A 21,527-nucleotide genomic window follows, 5' to 3' on the forward strand; every position below is an offset into this window, starting at 1 on the left:
TAGCTCAGTGGATTGAGTGCGGACTGCGAACCAAAGCATCGCAGGTTCGATTCCCAGTCAAGGCACATGCTTGGGTTGCAGGCCACGGCCCCCAGCAGCTGCACATTAATGTTTCTCTCTCTCTCTCTCTCTCTTTTTCCCTCCCTTCCCTCTCTAAAAATAAATAAATAAAATCTTAAGAAAAAAAAGTACACCTCTGGGAGGAGGAGTCACCCCAAGGACATGTGAGATAATACGGAAGACAGGACACCAAAGCAAGTTGAGTCAGGCATAACATCGACTTGTCCAGAACAGGTGTGTTCTGCATGTGGAGCAGATGTTAAAGCATCAGTCTACAGAAGCTAGAAACATGGTTAGATAGTAGATGCCTTAAAAAGGCAGAAACAATCACCCAATGAATAGCTGGATGGACGGGTGGGTGGATGGGCAGATAGACAGACGGAGAGTGGGGCGGTGGAGGATGAACGGGTGAGTGGGTGGATGAAGGGGTGGCTGGGTGATGATGGACAGGTGGGGGGACAGGCGGCTCACATGTTAACAGTTTTAGGTAGTCATGAGAGACCAGTGAAGCATTTTGATTTGGCATCCTTCAGATTTTTGCATATTTCAAATATGGGAGAGTTAGCGATTATCCATAAAACGGTTCTCAGAAAATCTTGAGAAATAACAAGTTTTCTTTCATAGTCTGGCTATGGCACTTATATTTTATAGATACCATTTATTCATGGTATTTTTTCCTTCTAATTAGGATTAAAGATAAAACTCATAGTTGTAAGTTCCAGGTAGGGGAAAATCTATGTTCACCATCCCAGTAAACGCCATAAAAAGTGCAACATCGCAGTTTTGAAGAGCTCGTTTGCGCTGACAGAGTCTCAGAACTGCAGTGATACATGTTCAAGACGGCAGATAATGAGGATTTGAGGACACTGAGCCACTGAGGGGTTAGTAGCTGCAGGTGGCTAAACTGAGACTGTCTGCCCCCCAAGTTCCTGATGTCCGATGCCCGACCACCTCCCTCTCTCCCCCGCCCTGTGTCTCTCTCTCATTGTTTCTATCTTCAGTTAAAAATGCCAAATTTTTGCCACCAATTAGCAAACTACTGATGATTTCAAACCTACTGCAAAGATGTTTCAAAAGGAAGCCACACTCTGGAAACGGAGCCGAAACCCGGCTCTCAGACGCATCCCAGAACTATCCCTGTGGTGCGTCCTCCACTTTAATCTGTTTTATGTGATTATAGGGGGATTTTAGCTTTTTTAGGTTGGCATCATCAGTCTCATTAAAAAACATCCTGCCGGCTTACATAAACCCAGCTAATATAAATCCAAACCAACACAGAAGGAAAAAAAGATTGCTTCTATAAGACAGGAGGTGTCGGACCACTGCCATCGCTGAAACCCCATCTGTGTGGGTCTGGGCCTGCCATTGCAAAGGCATCGGAGGACATCTGCAATGCTCAGAAGGCCAGTGTGAGGCTGAGCTTTCCACTGCTCCCAAAAACGAAGCCACAGGGGCTCACGTAGCTGGGCCTTCAGCTGGGAGCTAATAAAAAGCGGGGAAATAAAACACGTTATTGCAGTCAGCACAAGAGAAATGATATTCGGTTAAGCAGGCCAGCAAGTTTATTGCCTGTTTCTCAGGCCCAGTTCATTAAGCATCTCTGTTGAAAACCTCGATGGTTCCAAGTTCTAAATGAAGTGGACTCTCCCGGCAAAGAGAGACTGGGGTAACTTCAGGCTAAACCTTTGCTTAGCTTATTCCCCACAGGGCATTAGAAACAAGGCAACAGACAGCACAGGGAGCAAATACGGGGGTCCGTGTGCACGGGCCCTCATCATGGTGACCCACAACAGCCCTGCCCAGGTGTGGAGGCATTGTTGTCGAGGGGCCGAGAGGTCTTGGGCTGCCACCACCGTCACTCTCTCCAGCACCAAAATCTCATCTTCCTCAGCTTTGGTGCCCCCCCCCCATTCCCTTCGTGCTGGGCTGACTGCAGCCACAGCGCCACAGGGGCAGCACCGCCCACCCAGCTGTCCACAGTCCTTCTCTTTGCCCTGACACTGCCCGGCGCCAGGGGCCCTTGGCATCTCCTCCCCAGAAAAATGTGCTAACTTGCAGGAAAACTTCCAGTTCAAAAGAAAATCTTACCCCCAGCCCCCGCCCCTCAAAATTCCTTGAAGAATTTTTCATGTAAACCCCAATGCTTCTTGAAAAGATAGTACCCAGTGACTATAACATATAAGCCAGCATCGGAAGCTCTGAAATTATCTCTGCATAGTATGTAATAGTCATTATACTGCAAGAATATTTTGTGTGGACTGGGTTAGTTTGAATATGACTAGATATGAGATGATATAAAATTATTAATAACTTTCTTAGGTGTGCTAATACTGCTGTGGTTGTTAGGAAAATTTAAATTTGCACTCGCAGAGACAGAGAGAGATAAACCAAACATAGCTAAGTTGAAGTAGCTGAATCTAGATGGAAGGTATGTGGTTCAGCGTCCCACTATTTCAACTTTTCTCGCTGTTTGAACATTTTCATAACAAAAAGCTGAAATAAGGAAACAGCCAAATAACACTATCATTACAATAAGAAAATACTTATCATAACTACACTTCATAATAATAAGGAAAACTAAAAATCTTTACTACATAAATATTTCCCTTATCAAGGTGTACTGATCATTCAGAAAATGAAGAGAAGATGACCCCAGAAAATGAGCAAGAATTAGGGTGTGAAGGTCTCACTCTGTGCAGCTGGGTGTCACTTGCACGGACTTCAGGAAAGACAGTTTAGGAATGTTCATCGGAAACATTTCCCCAGCAATCCCACTGCTGGTAGTTCAGCCTAAACAACTAGGGAAACAAAGGGGCTATGGGGTACGTGTAAGGCTGTTCAGTTCAGCCCAGTTTATAAAAGAAGAAACTGGCAACCAACCCACTGGCCCTCACTCAGGGGCAGAGACAGCCACAGGACGGGATAACAATGAGCCACCACTGTGTGGGATATAGATCCACAGGTGTGGGCCCTGGGAGAGGCCCACAGCTGACAGGCAGGTGAGGTGTAGACAGACAGACTGATCCAGACAGGGAGAACGATGATGATGACGATGATGATGATGTTGGTATTTAATCTTTGTTTCCAGGAAAAAATAACAATTTACTACTTTTGTAATTAGGGAGAAAAGGGCCATTTCCATGTGGAAAGTAGAAGGACACATGCCGGTTACCCAGAGTACATCAGCAGGGCACAGCATGTGCCACACGGCCCCGCCTGCCCCAGGAGGAAGAAGGAGCACTCTGACAGAGTTCCTGGTACCATCCCTGGCCGAGTATGTCCACCAGGGCCCCTTCTGGGGCCTAATGAGTTAACCGAGTGTGCACAGTTCTCAGGCTTCTCAGAAAGAAGAGCATGCAGCATTATTATTTCCTCTCTCTCCAGGCATGCCAGGCTGCATTTCGTAGTTTGATTGAAATTCTGCCATCCAGTCTGTCTTTCTACAAACAAATGGAATATTCTGAGCTTCCAGCATTTGGAGGCACACAGCTTGCATCTTTTTATGAAGAAAAATAAACACTGTGTATAGTAACAACTGAGCCATGATGGATAAAACATGCCTGTGGTCCAGAATCCCTTGCGCAGCCCAGGCGGCAGACTCGTGGCAGGTGGGACCGGCGGGGCGGTGACAGGGAGCAGGCGTGGCAGGGGAGACGTGTGGGAGCTGTGTGTGGATGTGCCTTTGGGCAGGACACCCTTATCGGGTCATGTCCCCACTGTTCCTGAAGAACAAAAGGCACATGTTGTTTATTCCGATGGTGACAGTCAATAGTGGTGTCCAATTCCCTCTAAGCTTGCAGCACAACCCCAGTCATCCAGGCTCACCCCTTCCCCCGGACATCCTCAGCTGCTCTGAGCATGAGAAGGAATCGAAAACCCCTCACGTGTGATTTTGCAGTTCACTCCCTGGGACATCTGAGCAGTGGCCGTCACAGCGCAGTCCCTCTACCAGCAGCACCCGCACCAGTGAGGGCCTGTGAGAAATCCACCCCCGCTGCCTGGCCATCCCTTCTTCGTGCTTGTCCCTGCATCCCTTAGGCCAGTGACCCAAACCTAAAGCTGGACCAGCAGACGAAGCAAGCTGGTCTGAATACAAATACCAACAGTGGCAGGAGTATTGTCCTTATGAGAAAGGGCACCCCTGCCTTAAAGACCACATGGTTGTAACTTTCTCAGCACCTGGGGCACCAAGCAGGCCATGTCTGAGGCTCTGGCTTTCACAGAAAGAATCACTGAGCCATAGTCACTAAGTGAGCCGTGAACAGAAGAGGGGAGGAAGCAGGGTCAGTTTCCAGATTTTGCATGACAGTAGAGAAACTGTCACCCAGCCTCACCCAAAGCTGACCCAACACGCTCCCTCTGAGAGGAAGGGGCAGGGATGAGGTCCTGCACCAGGCTCTGCGAGAAGGGCCCTGTCTCTCCCACTAGGTGACTGCTTCCCCTCCTCCTCCTTGGGAGTGTCCTAGGAAAACATCATGTTCCCTCTGAAGAGATAATCAACTATCTCCAGTCCCTGCTATAAGCAAACAAAGAAGAAACCCAGGTGAGGGGGGCAAAAGTGAAATAAGATATTAAAGAATACAATTCTCACCAAGAAGCCCACAAGTGCCAGACATGACCCCAGGAGGGCCACTGTTTTGCATCTAAAGCAGGCCTGGGCTGCTCTGGGAGTCCTGGCCAACAGAGGTGGCCCAGCCTCTGTCTGACAATTTACAGCCCTGGATGAAAACGGCCTAAAGAGTCCCGCCATTGCATGGACTGTACCATGATCACACTCATCTGCAAATAAAACCTCCACTTCCTGAAGAGAGGTGGACGGGAGCAGAGCCAGCTACAGTTCTGTTCGTCGTCCCTTTTCACCACACCTTCCTGTGACTTTATTTCTTCTGAGTGTGCTTTCTCACTTAAAGGCTGCAGCCAGAGCAGTTCAGAGAGATCTTTGTAACCTGTTCCCTAGTAAACAGCGTGGGAATAAAGCAAGGTGGGTGAACACGGGCAAAGGAGAGATGAGAACTAATACTTGCTTAACCTAGTAAGTAACATGCACTGTAATAGTTGTTTTTATTTATTATCATAGCAATACCCACAAGGATCTTCTGAGAAAGGTATTACTCTATTCCACAAATAAGATGATTGAAAATCAAACAGGTTCAGTATCTTGTCCAGGACTGCAGAGCTAGGCAGGACATCCTAATATGATCACCATTTTGAGGGGGGATTTTTTTTTCTCCTCACTTTAAGGTAGCTGGCCTTCCACTCGTCTGGAATTTGAGGTTACCTTCAGGAGATGACCCCTCCTCCCCACCGGCCGTTTGCCCTCTCCCAGGCCCCCAGCTTGCAGGCATGCTCCTGTCTGTCCGACAAACCACAGGAGAGAAAGCTGCCCAGGCACAGTTCAAGCTGCAAAGGTTCTGGGGAATGAGGGGTTCAACATGCACCTTTTGTGAGTGATCCCAACTCTGAGAAAAACAAAAACCAGAATTCTTCAGCTGTCATCTGTGGGAATATTTGGACACTTTTCCCAGCATGTGACATCATTTTCCTTCCAGACATTGATGTTAAAAATAGCCCGGAAAACCCTTTGAACTACTGTCTCCTTAAAACACAATATGGATCGTGTGTGTGTGTGCGTGTGTGTGTGTGTGTGTGTGAGTGTGTGTTTACCACTTTGAAGAAACCCTTTGTGACACAAGACTTGCAGTCAGGCTGCCCCTGACCTGACAGATGCTCAGGGGCAGTCACAGGCTAGTTGAACTTAAACTAACCAGATACATGCACACGCACATGCACACATGTGTACACACACACACAGTCTTCTCTTATGTGGTACAACCGTTCCCAACTGGCAGCTAAGGCTCTTTTAAACAGCCCTGTGAGGTGATCGAATTGACCGAGACTCAGCGCGAAGTTTTTCTCCTATTCAGGGACATAATCAGACAGAATTTTAAGAAGCTGCCATCTTAAAATTTCTGACTGCTTTTCTGTCAAGATGGGCCCAGCACAGTTTGTTCGGGGAAGAGTTGCTTAGGTGACCCTTCTGGCTCAGTGAAGGAGAGGCCGCCAGCCTCCCCCGCCTGGGGCCTTAGCAAGGGCCTCCCGTCTGGGACCACTCCTACCCAGGGAAGATGCGAGGGCACCTGGGAGCACCAGCACGGGGACCAACCGGAGTCTTTGTGGTTCACGCTGCTTGAGCCTCTCGGTGGGACTGGAACATTCTGGCCACGGTCATGGGGTAGAACAGAAACAAACACCCAGGGGAAAATGGGCATCTGACTAGCAAGCCCAGCTCAACCCTCACCAGCGGCTGTGGCCCTTCTCAGGCAGGTGCTCGAACACAAAACCAGCAGACCCCAGCCAAGTGTGGAAGTGGCTTTCCTCAGAGACCCACAGAGGCTGCCAGAGCTCTGAGCGAAGCACTCGGCACAGCACTGGGCACACCAAACCCTGGTGAAGGGTTTTTAACAGTAACACGATGTAGTACAGTAACAGGCAAAAAAAAAAACCCCACAAGATTGCCCAGTTTGGGGAGAGGGTTTAGGGGTGGGCTGGGAGGGAAGGCCTGATGTCTGGAAACATGACTGATCTCCTTAAGCTGAACAAACGACAGGTGGCAGGGATACTCTGAGAAAGGTTCTGGACAGTCCGTAAGGTGGCAGGTGGGTGTCCGCAGCCCACTGTGAATATTAAGGGAAGACCTGGCCGTGCCTGCATCTGTGCTGGTGTAGCAGGCCATTGGGGGACACCCAGTGCCTTGCACTCACCCCCTAGCAGAGAAAGACCGGAGTGTCCCTGTGCCCAGGCTATCCCCACGCCAAAGGTAGAATGCTTTGACTGCTTCTGGGAAAGCAGTTTGCACCGCAGAACTGAGCCCCATGGAGGGTTTCCAGATAAAATACAGGACATCTGGTTAAGTGTGAGTTTAAGATAAATAATAAATAGCCCTGGCTGGCGTAACTCAGTGAATTGAGTGCGGGCTGCGAACCAAAGTGTCGCAGGTTCGATTCCCAGTCAGGGCATATGCCTGGGTTGCAGGCCATGACCTCCAGCAACCACACATTGATGTTTCTCTCTCTCTCTCTCTTTCTCCCTCCCTTCCCTCTCTAAAAATAGAAATAATAAATAAAATCTTTTTTAAAAAAGATAAATAATAAATAAGTTGTTAGTGTAAGTATGTCCCAACTATCACACTGTTGTTTATCTGAAATTCAAGGTTTACTGGCAACCACAGTCATTTTTGCAAATCTGTTGTGGGCCTTTTGGCTGCATTCTTCTTGCAGAAGTAAGAGGCCTTCAACCTTCTTCCTGGGAATCAGAGGACGTGGTGAGGCCAGGCAAGGGTAGGGGTGGGGAGTGGGAATGGATGTTTCCATTTCATCAAGAGAGGAGAAGAATATGAAGGAATTGACACCTTAGGGAAATAAGTTGAGAGACCAAGGTGGTCCATGGAAGCTGTGGATTTGAACTGCTACCACTCTTTGTGCCTTGCTAGCCCTGGGGCTAATTAATGATCTCGTCTATTATGTCTTTTTAAATTATATTTTATTGATTATGCTATTACAGTTGTCCCAACTTTCCCCCTTGCCCCCTCCACCCAGCACCCCCCACTCCCTCAGGTAATTCCTACACCATCGTTCATGTCCATGGGTCATGCGTATACATTCTGTGGCTGCTCCATTTCCTACACTGCACTTTACATCCCCATGGCTATTCTGTAACTGCCTATTTGTACTTCTTAATCCCCTCACTTCTTCCCCCATCCCCCCACACTCTTTGCCCATCTGGCAACCACCAAAATGCTCTCCCTATCTATTCATCTGTTATGTTTCTTATCTCTTTTCTCCCCAAGTGTAAATCAACAGTAACCAGGGTCTGAAGTCCCACGACTGAGCTCTGCAGCCACCTGCTGGCCGCCCTTGGCAAGGGCTCCACACCCAGGCCCTTTCCACCGGGCAAACATCCGCATCCACCCCCCACGCACAGCAGAGAGGAACGAATGGGCGGAGCAGCGAGCCCTCCTACCTGAGTGGAAGCAGAGCGAATGACCTGAAGGTCTCTGAGACATCAGGGGACGCGCCCCATGGGTAGCTGTCACTGCTTCCCTAACCTTGGAATTCTTGGGTTGGACTGGATCAGACCCAATGCACCACCTAGTTTAACCTTTTTTTTTTTTTTGAGTGTCACCATGCCCATGACCAGCAGGACATAGGGACCAGCAGAAGAGCCTGCCCAAGTCCATACAAAAGCAACTAGAGATGCCAGCCTGGTGAGACCAGCCCCACCTGACAGCCACCTCCAGACCCAGGTCAGCCCCAGGGCCACTCGCAGCTGCAGACCACAATCAGCCTGCTCTCTCCTCCCAAACACCCCCCCTACCCAGCTGGCCCAAGAGTCCCAGGAGAGGACGAGAAGCCCTAGTTTGGAAGGGACTTGAAAGAGCATCTACCTGCTCCCACTTCCAATCTCTGCCTGCATCCCTACAGAAATGGGGAACTCACTCCTTCTCGGACAGTATATTCTACCTCCAGTCATTCATTTCCTTACATTGAGTCCAAATCCATGGCCCTCACATCTTCCACCCAGAGCCCATGGGGTCCACCTGGAGTTCATGTAATCTTTCTACCGCATAACAATATACCAATGTATTGGTTCTCACTCTAGAGAGTTATAAGCATTAAACAGTTTTATTTTTCCCCAATGATTATTTTTAATCACATTACGTCAAATATCCAAATTCCTTCTCTGGATGGCTTTTTGAGTTCAGACCATAGATTAACCTCAAATTCAATTAAACCTCGTCTTCTCCCTTCCTCAAGTGCTAGCTTGAGAAAGACCCTGAAAGTGTGCAGGGAAGGGCTCAAGCTCATGGTCGAGTTCTGAGTCACCTCCTGGTCCTTGGGGCAGCACTCCTCTGGGGTGCTGGGGTGCCGGGGTGCTGGGGTGAGGGTAACGAGCAAGTGTTTCTTTGGTGCACTGAGTCCCAACATGGTTCTTTTCCTGTGGGTTGACTGTGCTTTTCAGGCTGAGAGTTAGGACAAGACAGGGCCCAGCTGCAGACCACCCTGTTTGACCACCACAGCTTTTCCAGACCTAAAGGCAGGTGTTTCGGGAGGCGTGTGTCTGAGCCCCCCAGAGGGGCCTGTGGAGAACCCCTCATGGCAGAGTTCTCTGTGGTCTCACTAGTGCCCTCTGCTCATGCCATCAGCATATATGCCAAGGCCCTGGGGTAGGAGAGCCCCACACGCTGAGCAGTGCTCCAAATGAGACAACAGATGGCCACCTCCAGCCCAGCCGCTCCCACAGCTCCTCCTCCCTGAACTCCACCTCTCCTCTCCGGTCTATTGGCTCAGGGAATTTTGCTCATTGGTAGTCCCATATGCACTGACGGCATGGGTACACTGACACACTTGGTAAAGACAGCCAGAAAATTCCACTCTACTGACATTAACACATTAACATGGCCAAGATCACTCCAACAAAATTCAATGTTGTAGTAGATTCAAAAATCAAGGAAAATAATACGTGGATAAGAGCGCTATGGAGTTGTGGGATTCCCTCCTGAGAACATCTACATGCTGCAAGCAGCTCCATGCAAATACGTACCCCAAACTGCCTGAGCTATTTGGGCCCAAGTGGGTCAGGCAACTTCCCAGGCCCAGCAGTCATACAGAACACCACCGGCTGCCCCTCGACCTCATCTAGTGTGCGTTTCTCTCTTCCCCCCAACACATAAACCAAACTCTTATTCCACACTGAGTACTGATCTCACAGAAAGCCTGAAAATTCAACTTGTTATGCACTGAGGAAAGTGTACTTTTCCCATTGTCATATTCTCTTAATTCCAAAGATTAAAATAAACTTTCCATATGCTTGCAAACAAACAAAAAGCATCACCTTGAAGTTGAAGCCAAACATGGAAACATCGCACTCAAGCAAGAGGCAAGGCGGGCAGTGTTGTTTATTAAAGCGGTTGTGTTTCCGCTTCATGAGATGGAAAGAACTCATCCCATGGCAGCAAGGTGGCTGGCTTCCAGCTCTTTTCTTTCCTCCTTCTTCTACAGTTCCCTCCTCTGGATCAGTTTCCTATTGCTACAAATTTAGCAGGTTAAAATAGTTCCGAACACCCAGGGTGAACCAGCACAAGCGTATTATGTCATAGCACCTTGCAGTCAGAAGTCTGGCCATGGCAGGGCGTAGCTGGCTCTCTGTGCGGGTTGGAACCACACAAGACCAATACCAAGGTGTCAGCAGGGCTGCAAGGCTCTGGGAATGAACCCGCATCTCAGTCCATTCAAGCTGTTGGCAGACTTTCCTTTTTGTAGGACTGAACTCCCCAATTCTTTGCTTTGGGTCACTGCTGCTCCCTGATCCTTGAACTCCCCGCATTGTCTCCATCCTCCATCCCCAAGGCCAGCAACAGTGCTTCAGAGCTCTCTTTCCTTTCTGCCTCATTTCTCGGACTGATAAGTCCTCCTTCTCTTCTGCTTTTAAGGGTTCATGTTATTACATTGGGCCTACGTGGGTAATCCAGGATAACACGCCTACTTTAAGGTAAGCTGCTTGAGAATGCTAGCTATCTCTGCCAAGTCCCTTCAGCGTCACCTAGATTAGTGTCAGGGAACGGGACTAACTAGGGGCCGGGAAACTTGGGGAAACATCTCTAGAATTCTGCCTACCACACTCCCCTTTCCCTCCCATTTATTCTTGTTTTGTTTTGTTTTGTTTTTTTAAATCCTCATTCAAGGATACGTTCATTGGTTTTAGAGAGAGAAGAATGGGGGTGAGGGGGGTGAGAAAAGAAAAGGAGAGAGACTGAGAAACATCAATGTGAAAGAGAAACATCAACTGGTTGCTTCCCATACATGCCCTGACCAGGGATTGAATCTACCACCTTTCGGTGTACGTAACAACGATATTCTAACTAACTGAACCACCCAGCCAGGTCTACCCTTGTTTTTCAGTTTAATTTTCTTTGCATAGACAGAGATCCAAGAAATTTTAATACAAATTTCAGTTTCCCTCTACTCTTCTGATTTGAGAAGAATTTGAGTCGCAACATCTCGGCCACAGCAAGAAAAGTGCTAGAGCTGCCACACCTAAGTGGGGGCTTGGACCTCTGTCCCACGGATACAAGTGGGTGACCCGCACAGTTCACACTTATCTGCCTGTGGCTCGGTTTCCTGCATGGTGCAATGGAGATGATTGCACACTTACTGAGTTATTGTGGCAGTTCAATGAGGTAAGGGGACATTTGTAAATGCTTTGTGAGTCTAAGCTGCTTTGCACACGTGTGCTGCACAGAGATGCAAAAACTTGACTCAGTCCCAACATCACCCGTTGTGAACTCCTCAACGGCTAAGTTAATGTGATTGCCCAAACTACCTTCCGTTTATAACAAAAAAACACAGAGTAACCCATCTAATACACATTAGTAACCCATCTAATACACATAGTAACCCATCTAATACTTTAACAGATAAAGTTGGGCAAATCACTGAATCACAGAGTTGAGGGACCTCACGATCTCTTACTTTATAGATTAGTAAGATGAATTCCAAGGAAATGCACCCTTTGCCACAGGTTTGACTGAGGTGCACTAGTAGATAAGCTGGCTTGCAATTCAGTTCTCTCCACTTCCCTGGGGGGCTCTCCACAGGGAGTCACTCCGCAAATTCATTAATCAGGGAATTTGTCTTCTGGTCTGGCTAGAAGGAAAATTATTTATCAACTTCTCTAGACCTGCTTGCCTTGGAGAACTTCATCCTGTGACAATATTAACGCAGCCTAGAATCCTTAGTTGAAATGTCAAGATCCACAACTTGCATGTACTTGTTAAACTCAAGCACTGAGGTCAGAAGGAGCAGTAACCTTGGTGTGATTACCACTGTTCATTTCCTCAGGGCCTCTGGCTCTGGCTGAGACGGAGGTGGGTCCCGTTTCTGAGGGCCCCTACAGGCTTGTTCCTGGGGCGGCCAGTGGCCAGAGGAACTGGGAGTGGGATACAGACTCCTCCAAGAAGGGGGTTGAGAGTCAAGGCTAAGAAGTCCAACTGGTTGTTGGACCCAAAAGAGAAATCAGGGATTTATACCCTTCCAATTGTTCTTTAGCTCTCTAAAATGTCAAGCTACCCCCATCACTTACTTGCTTAAGAGCCTTCTGTGGCTCCCCACTGACCTGTGGATACAAACTCCATTGCATAGCTTCCAAGTCAGAGCCCCACTTCCCTCCCCCTCACCTACCCACCACCAGCCTCTGCTCATTGAGGTCCCTCTGCCTGCGGCACCCAAGCTCCTAGTCCTCTCCCTGCCCACACTCCCACACTCCCCCACGGCCGTCTCCCGGGTTCATGCTCCCAGCATTCTTTAGGATCCAGCCCGTCTCACACCATCCCACCCTTCCAGAGGCCCACTTCAGGGCTTAGCCCTTTGTCCCCTCACACCCCTTCAGCATTCTGCCCCTTCCCCGGGCGTCATGTTCTCTCTGTCTCACATCATTGTTTATTGAAACCAGGCCTACCTCCTCCATGGGGCCCCAAGTTCCTTGTGGCAAGGACCACGTCTTACTCACTTGGCGTCCCTTTCACCTACACTGGTGCTGTGCACATCAGTACTTAATAAAAGTCTGACAAGTGAATGAATGCTCTCAATTAAAAGCCGCCAAGCTCACAGGCAGTTCTTCTAGGTGTCTCGAATCCAACAGTACCTGGAACTTCTACTCCAAGGACAGAACAATAAATCACTGAGGCAATAGGGAAAACTTCTTTCTTTTTTTCCTAGATCTACAAACAATAGAAAGTACAACTTCTAAACAAAAACAAAAAAACAAAGCAGGAACATCAAACATATGGCTTTGAAAAAGAAAAAAAAAAGTCTTGAGATACTTGGCTACAATTCTGAAAAATAATCAAAATCCTAACCAGTATTTGGGCAATAACCTGACATTTTGTACCGACATAACCGCAGAGCAGACAACCAGTGTCACTGAAGAATCCATTATCGAATCCCATTTGCCCAGATTTCTCATTTCACATGAGCTATCATCTTGCTGCTCTCCTAAGCCTCCACTTAAAAGCCTCATTATTAGGCAGGGGAGTGCCCATTTGGAGGGGTAGAGTGTTTGCAATTATATTTTAAGGTGCTTCCCCAAGCTCTAAAGTCAAATGACAAGATGGGCAATGTAATTGTCAACAGAATACGAGACGTGTCTGAAATTAGTTCTGCTCATCCTTAATGGACGTGCAGGCCGAGCTCGCACATTGGGAAGGATCTGATGTCGGGGGTTCAAGAGCAGAGTCCGAAAGCTGGGTGGCCTCTGGCAAGTCACTTAACCTCTCAGACTCAGTTTGCTCATCTAAAAAAGAACAGGACTTGATAACCTCTGAGAGTCTTTTCAGCACTAAAGATTCCATGGAAGGGCAGAAAAATGCCGAAATACTACATAGAATAAATGAGGACTCCAATGGGCCACCATCCACAGAGTCACTGAGCTGTTGTTCTGTGCTGGGCTGTGTGCCTGACACTCTACCAATCTGGGTCTCTGGAACCTCACAAGCTATGACAGTAATATTTGGTGAATTAATTAAATGCATACAAATCCTCCACCCAATGCAAACTAATTTTGATTTAGAAAAGTAGACCCGTGAAAGGGCATCCTCACCCCACGGGTTATCTGAGTTGACTTCCACTACCCAATGTGAGGGGGCCCCCCAAGCAGACCCTGCGCCCCTCTGGTGAGAAACCTGATGAAGGGAAATATTCATTTTCCCAGGAATTTTATGGCCCAGTTTCATCAATAAAGACAACAAGACAGGGACATGAGTCCGACAAAGAGGCAAGAGCTGAATTACTCTCAAGTTTGTGCTTCTCAGTAGTTCATTAACTAAAGTGTCTCCAATTTCCAAGAGTCTAGGGACATTACTGGCCCAAAATGAAGAGGCAATTTCTAGACAGTTTTAAGCTAGATATAAAGACTTATAGAATATCTCTTGCTTTCCTTCCCTCTGTTATAAATGTGCATTATTTTCTTGTGGAAATAGAGCAGATTAAACTCCTGAGTTGCACCATTTTCCTTCAGTCAATAGGTTGCTGCTATTACTTTGGGTCTTTGTAACCTCACAAGCTGATAGTAATACTTGGTGAATTTATTAAACGGGCATTAAACCCTCCACCCAATGCAGACTAATTGCAACTTAGAAAAGCAACCTGTGAAAAGGCATTCTCTGTCCCTTTGAAAAAATTCAGATAATTTGAAAGAATCCTCACTTAATAAGATGCAGGGCTCTCGAGCTGGGACAACAAAACAAGCCTGTGGAGCTGCAGGGAGAACATACGGTGGCGCTGATAATGGGAAAGGTTAAAGATTAAAACCATCACTTGAAGGACCTATGGTGAACTTACACTTTTGAGTGTTACACCTGTCCCTTGTAAATTCCTAGGCAAGCAGCTTTGACTTGGAATGGGGGCTTTTTAAATATTAACATACGTTTTCTGCATTTATTGATATGATCATGTGATTTTTATTTTTTTAAAAAAATCCAGCACCCATATATGATAAAGACTCTCAGCAAAGTGGGAATAGAGGGAGCATACCTAATCGCAATAAAGGCCATATATGACAAACCCACAGCCAACATCATATTCAATGGGCAAAAACTAAAAGCATTTCCCTTAAGATCAGGAACAAGATAGGAATGTCCACTTTCATCACTGTTAATCAACGTAGTACTGGAAGTCCTAGCCACAGGGATCAGACAAGAAGATGAAATAAAAGTCATCCAAACTGGAAAGGAGAAAGTAAAACTGTCTTTATTCACAGATGACATGATATTGTACATACAAAACTCTAAAGACTCCACCAAAAAAACTACTACATTTAGTAAGTGATTTTGGCAAGTAGCAGGATACAAAATTAATATCCAGAAATCAGTGGCACTTTTATATACCAATAATGAATTCTTAGAAAGAAAAACTAAAAAAAAATTCCATTTATCAGTACAACAACAACAAAAATCAGGTACCTAGGAATAAACTTAACCAATCAGGTAAAGACCTATACTCAGAAAACTATAGGACATTGAAGAAAGAAATAAAGGAAGACACAAACAAGTGGAAGTATATACTGTGTTCATGGACTGGAAGAATTAAAATCATTAAATTGTCCATATTACCCAAAGCAATCTATAGATTCAATGCAACTCCTATTAAAATACCAATGGCATATTTTACAGATCTAGAACAAATATTCCAAAAATTTATATGGAACCAGCAAAGACCCCAGATAGCCTCAGCAATCTTGAGAGAGAAGAACAAAGTTGGAGGGATCACAATACTGAACATCAAACTACCAAGCCATTGTAATAAATATTAACATACCAAAAAAACTAAAGGAAAAGTCCAATTCTGCTATGTTTAGCTTTTATCCATTTGTCTTCCCACCTGCACCTGTAATATGACACAATTTTTAGAACAACTTTAGGTTTGTAAAAATAAGTTTCATCATTCCTGTACAAGTTGACATTTAAATACAACGCAGAACCCCAGTTCTCTGGGCAGGGGGCTGGCCTGCTCTGAGGTCGGAGGGCTGTCATCACCTGCTGATGCGGCATTTGTCCCTGCCCGGTCTCTTCCCCGAGCCCTTTGATCCCTCCCCAACGTGGGACACTCCTGTTAAAAAATTATTGAATTTCGGTGTTACAAACAATTTTTTTAACCTTCACCAGAGGAGATCTTTTCATTGCTTTTAGACAGAGAGGAAGTGGGAAAGAGAAAGAAACATCGATGGGTTGCCTTCTCATACGCACCGTGACTGGGGATCAAACCCACAACCTTCTGGTATACGGGATGACGCTGCAACTGGGCAACACCAGCCAGAGTTCGGTGATACAAACTTTAACACTTCATGAGGCGGACAGTCTCCATTTAGAAAAGTGAAAAATGGGGCAGAAAGCAGTAAGTTTTTCTAGGAAAAGGGCAAGGAAGAGAAAAATTTAAAATACCTGACTGACTGGGGCCAAAGAGCGAAGCTTGTTTGGGGTGAGAAGAAACAAAAATGTAGAGCCCAGAGCTGACTCGGTGTTTGCAAATTGACTAACTGCATACGCTGTGTTTCTGGTCAAGCAGAGCATTTATAGGGACACAAGGCTTTGGTCTGCTGATGTGGCACCTCAGGCAAGAGTGGCACCATCCTGGGCCTAGAGATTTATTCCAACACTCCCTACACCCAGGTCCCACTTGCAGATGGCACCTGTAGAGTGATCAGGTATTACTCGTCATTAGAGTCCATGGCTGGTCTCCATTACAGCCCCCCTACACTACCTGGTCAGTGCACCCCAGGAATGCACCTAAAGGGTAACAGGACATGTCACAAAGTGTGGCACTTCCCCCATGAGGGAATACTCACAATCCGCCTTTATTAACAGTGGTTTCTTACCATATCAATTCTCGAGATTGTAAACAGTAGCGCACAGAAGACACCTTACTTTGGAAACATGTATTTGTTACTTTTTCTCGGTCCCTGAACCTTTTCCCAATTAACCATGTTCTCTTTATTCCAGTCAAGAAACATGACAGTTGTACACCCGTTTTCTCTTCTTGTTTTAACATCAACAACAAAAGGTTTATGATGGGCACAATTGGGGACCTGGACCAAGTAGCAGCTGAACTGCTACCTGAATTCCACCGTGCTCACTCACAATGAGACACGTGCTGGGAGACAGACCATGAACAGGACTGCTGCTGAGCAGTTAACCATGATGGACCAGAAGGCCTTCCTGCTGCTACTCCCTCACTAGGTTAGTGAGGGCCTGAGCTAGACTGAAGTGTCCCACTGTACCTGTTCCTTGGGGGTGACAGCAATGTGGCAGACCCACGTCTACAAGCCCACCATTAAACCATGTTAGCCATGAAATGTGCTCCCCAGTGAGACACCATGGAATCCAGGATGACAACTCTGTGAAACCCTCCATGGTAGTCTTCAGTAGCCATTGTCCTGCTTGGCTTAAATAAGGATCAATAAATGTTGGAAGGTCAATAAGGACCTTCCAACATTTATTAGCTGGGTGACCTTTAGCAAGGTAAGTCTCCACATCTGTGAAATGGGGCTGATACTATCTATCCCAGGGTTGCTGTGAAGATTAAAAGGGACACGTGTAAAAAGCACATGGGTCAGTGTCCGCAGCATAGCAGGCAGGCATTCTGTAAATGCCAGCCTTTCTTACCATCAAAGTCAAAAGGCATGATTTTATTCACTCTAAGTAGTGAAGAGACTGGCATGTTTAGGAGTGTCTAACTAAAAAGTTTTCTAGCCCTGGCCCAATGGCTGTTTCTGGTAGTTGGAGCATCATCCTATACACCAAAAGGGTTGCAGGTTCAATCCCCAGTCAGGGCACGTATGGGAGGCAACTAATCAATGTTTCTTTGTCACACTGATGTCTCCCTTTGCTCTTTCTCTCTCCCCCCCACCCCGCCCCTCCCTTTCTTTCCCTCTCTTTTTCCTTTCCACTCTCTCTAAAATCAATGAACATGCCCTTGGGTGAGGATTTTTAAAAGTTTTGTAAATCTGATGGACTTCCCTATAAAGATACAGCGAAACCTCCCATATCCCATTAACTAGAAGTAAAGCCATTGGAGTCCCAGAGCGCCCCTCCTCGCTTGGCTGGGCAGACATACCAACCCTAAGAAGCTCCACAACAGATGTCTTCTGCAAGGCAGGCAAGGGGGCACCTTGTCAAAATGGCCACAGAGGTACTGGCCCAGCTCTCCAGTTTGTAACTACTGCACTTACACCCTCAGAATTACAGGGCTCAGGGGACGATACCAGCTAATAAGCACAATCAACCAATAAATACAAAGTCTATAAAAATTTTGCCAATAGTTTGATCACAAGCTGATACAAACTTGGAGTGTTTCAGTCATCTTATCCTTATTTTGCATCATAAAAAATTATATTCCTCTAAAATGTAAGTCTAGAAAAGCAGGTAATTTATGGGCTTATTTCTTTATGGGCTTTACGTCCTGGCCCTGCCAGTTAAAGTGATAACGAAGCTAAAGAATAAACTCTCTCTTCAATGAAAGCATAAATTCCTTAAAGAAAATGAAGTGAAAAGTTACTTTAGGTTAAGTCTGTGAGACAAATGTAGATGAGACATATCCCAACCCCAGCCCCTGCATCACAGATACAAATGCAGCCTTTCCAAGCCTTAACTGAAACCAGAAAAGGCAGAGAAAAAGGCTTGCACTAAACCATTACCTATTTTGTTAAACATCAAATAAAAAGACCCAAGGGTCTCTTTCCTTTAAAAAAAATATTAAATGGTTAGAAACAAACACTGGATGTATGGCCTTCCTCCTAACCACCCATAAAAATACTTATTTGGAAAATATGAGAATCATTCCATGGGCTAAAGAGAAAATGTTTCCATCGAGATCATTCTAATAAAGCACTCAGGAGAATACTTAACGTACTAGATACGATCAGGTTGAGCTCTCCCCACCTTCCTGAGGGACTCTATTTATGGTATGTGGTGATAAAACAGCTGCACGCTTGTCCAATCACCAAACCATTTCTACAAGGCTGGCTGAGCTGACTCACTGCAGAGGTGGCCCAGGCCAGCACTTAGCTGCTGTGAGGAGGCACAGGGTCATCAGAAGAGGGGCTGCAAGCTGGGGTCTGAGCCCCACCCCTGCGGCACTCTAGCAAATCCAGGTAAATGAGGTGGCCAGTCCAAGCCTCGTGTTTCTCACAAATTAAATGGAAATGCTAATGATAAGTTTATTAATAGTGTTTCTGAGATGCTCAAGTAACTTTTAGGAAAGCACTTCTTGAATCATAAAGAGCTATTTAAATGCTCTTTATCTAGGAATCTTGTGTGAATGAAAGACAGGGATTTGCAGCTCTAACCAGTGGGTGGATGGAAATAGCTTTGAAATTGGTAACTGAAGAATACCTAGACGTCATCCCATTGTTCTTGCTCACTGGTCTACAATTAGACCAATTGTAACTCAACAAAGGGGTCACTGATTGCTCTCAGCTTGCTCTCTGGGCCCACCTGTTGCTATGATGCAACAGTAAAGAAGTCCTCGCCTTCAATGCACACCACCTGTGTCCTCCATTACCACTGGAGAGAACGAACTTTCAAGATGCTGAGAAGTCCACTCTGGGAACAACATTATCTCTGAAACCACTGACAACTGCCATGACTTGAATCCCTGACTTTTGAGCAGGCAATGGCAAAAATATGGTTCACTTCTAGTCCAGTCAACTGGTCCGATACAAAACAAAAATTAGTTTGTTCGACATGTCTGAGTGGACATTTGATGTTTCTGCCTTCTCAGAGTGTCCCTTTGGGTAAAAGAACTTCTCTTAGGTCATGTGCTTTGGGTGGGGCCACCCCACAGGGATGGACACTGTAGGTTGCTGGCTTTTCAGACAGGGTTCAGACATATAAACCTGTGTAACAGACATACCTTTTCCAGTAACAGAAAATCCAACTGAATAGTTTAAACAATGAGAACGATTTGTAAGTCCATATAACTGATGCAGTCCAAGGTTCCACTTAGAGTGTGACATGGGGCTCCAATGATCAAAGGACCCAGAGTTTCTTGATGTCCTGGCTCTGCTCCTTCAATGCTGGCTCTTCTCAGAAACGCTCTCCACTCAAGGACGCCTGGTGGCCGCCAGCGGCTCTACCGTTCCTTTCCCAGAAGGGGCCTCTGTTCTAGCATCACCTTTAAAAGTGCTGACATACATTCGTTCCTAGATGGGCTTGATCATGGGCCAACTCCAGACCAGCAGATAGAACAAGCTGACTGGTCAGCCCAGGCCATGTGCTTCCCCACTGCAGCTGGTGGCCTCGGACCATGATCTCAAACAGCGGCTTGGACAAGGGAGAGAATGAGCATTTGGTAAACAAGCACACTATGTCCACTCTGTGCTATCAGTGATCTGGATTTTAGCATAAGTGATAGGGGTTCTTTGTTTTCATCTTGTGTAGCTCTTCAGGATGGGGAAATAAAGGTTAGCAAAGGTGGTTATGCACTGGACACCCCTCGCTCTACATTAAATACAAATTATCATCCTTTGGATTTTAAAATTTATCTTTTTACATGAAATCCAATTCATTCATTCTGTTCAAGTGCCCACATTCTGAAAGAAAAAGGAAACATGAAATGTTAAGCATTTCTAAGAATTCCTGAGGAAGACAGAAGAAACAAATAATCATGTAGGTGGTATGAAGAATGGGAAAGTTTAAATAATAAAGTCATGACACTGTAAAGAGTAGATAACATGACTTCAGTAAATATTTAGCACTAGACATGAAAATAAATTTCCAGTCTTAAAATTACCTACTTAATTACACCGTCAGCTAGAAAAGGAGTTTAGAGAAGCCAACCTATTTTCACAGATGCAGACTTTACTTTTGTTTATTAAACTCTAGCTTTTTCTATATTAATTTTCAATTATGAGCATCTTTGCCTTTTATCATTTCTACACATTTGCCATTTGTCACAGATCTTTGTGACTTAAAAGTACATGAAAAACACCTATTCTCAGATTCTTGTTATTGCTCACCTCATTTTTACTTGGCGCTCTATCAATGATGTCTTTGAGAGGGAGAGTCCTGCATTTGGTATGATGAAAGGAAACCTTTCTAAATATTTGGAGTGAAACCTCTTCAGCTGTTTAAGGCTAAATAGAGGAGTTCCTCAATCCATTTCCACTTCACAGGGGTTTGTGAGTATGAATGTGCATGCACAGAATTGCTTCAGCCCTCAACAGTGTCAACCATGTCCCAGGCTCCAAAATACCTGGCCTGCATGATGCCTCAAATGCCACCATAAAAGGGTCATTCACTTGGATTTAGGCACTGCATATTTAGCAACCTCAAACTGAAAAAGAAGAGTTTAATAACTCAATGCCCCCAGCAACCAGCCACGCTGTGAATAAGGTAATAAGACAGAAGAGACCAGGAGGTGAAAAGAGCCTGTAAAGGAGGCTTATGAGGCAGAGTGGGAAACAACAGGCCTGTTACCCTTCAGGGTCTAGAAAGAAGAGGGAGGGCACTGAAGGGTGACTTCCCTCTCCCCGGTGTCAACCCAGTAGAGGTAAGTGCTTTGTAAATATCACTGAAGTGATAAACAACTGAAATGTGACATTTCAAGAACTAAACCTCCAAAAAATTAATTCTCATAAAGAAAATGAGACTTTCTTCTGAATTCCCTTTTTTTCTGTGCAGGAATTTAAATGCACTTTAACCAGAGAAATATTTGTTTAAACATTAATAATTATACAATGTAGAGGAGCCTTTCAATGAAAGTATTGCTTCAACGGGTTTTTCCAAGTGGAGACAACTAAGGTTTACATATGGCTCCTGAACCCTCATGAAAATAACAGAAAAATTCACTGATTCTTCTATTAATGTTTTATGATTAAAGTGTATCAAAAACAAAAGGATTTATAAAGATACATTTACA

Source organism: Phyllostomus hastatus, unplaced genomic scaffold (assembly GCF_019186645.2).
Source record: "Phyllostomus hastatus isolate PE091 unplaced genomic scaffold, TTU_PhHast_1.1 phas_contig_34, whole genome shotgun sequence".
In the NCBI taxonomy this organism is placed as follows: domain Eukaryota; kingdom Metazoa; phylum Chordata; class Mammalia; order Chiroptera; family Phyllostomidae; genus Phyllostomus; species Phyllostomus hastatus.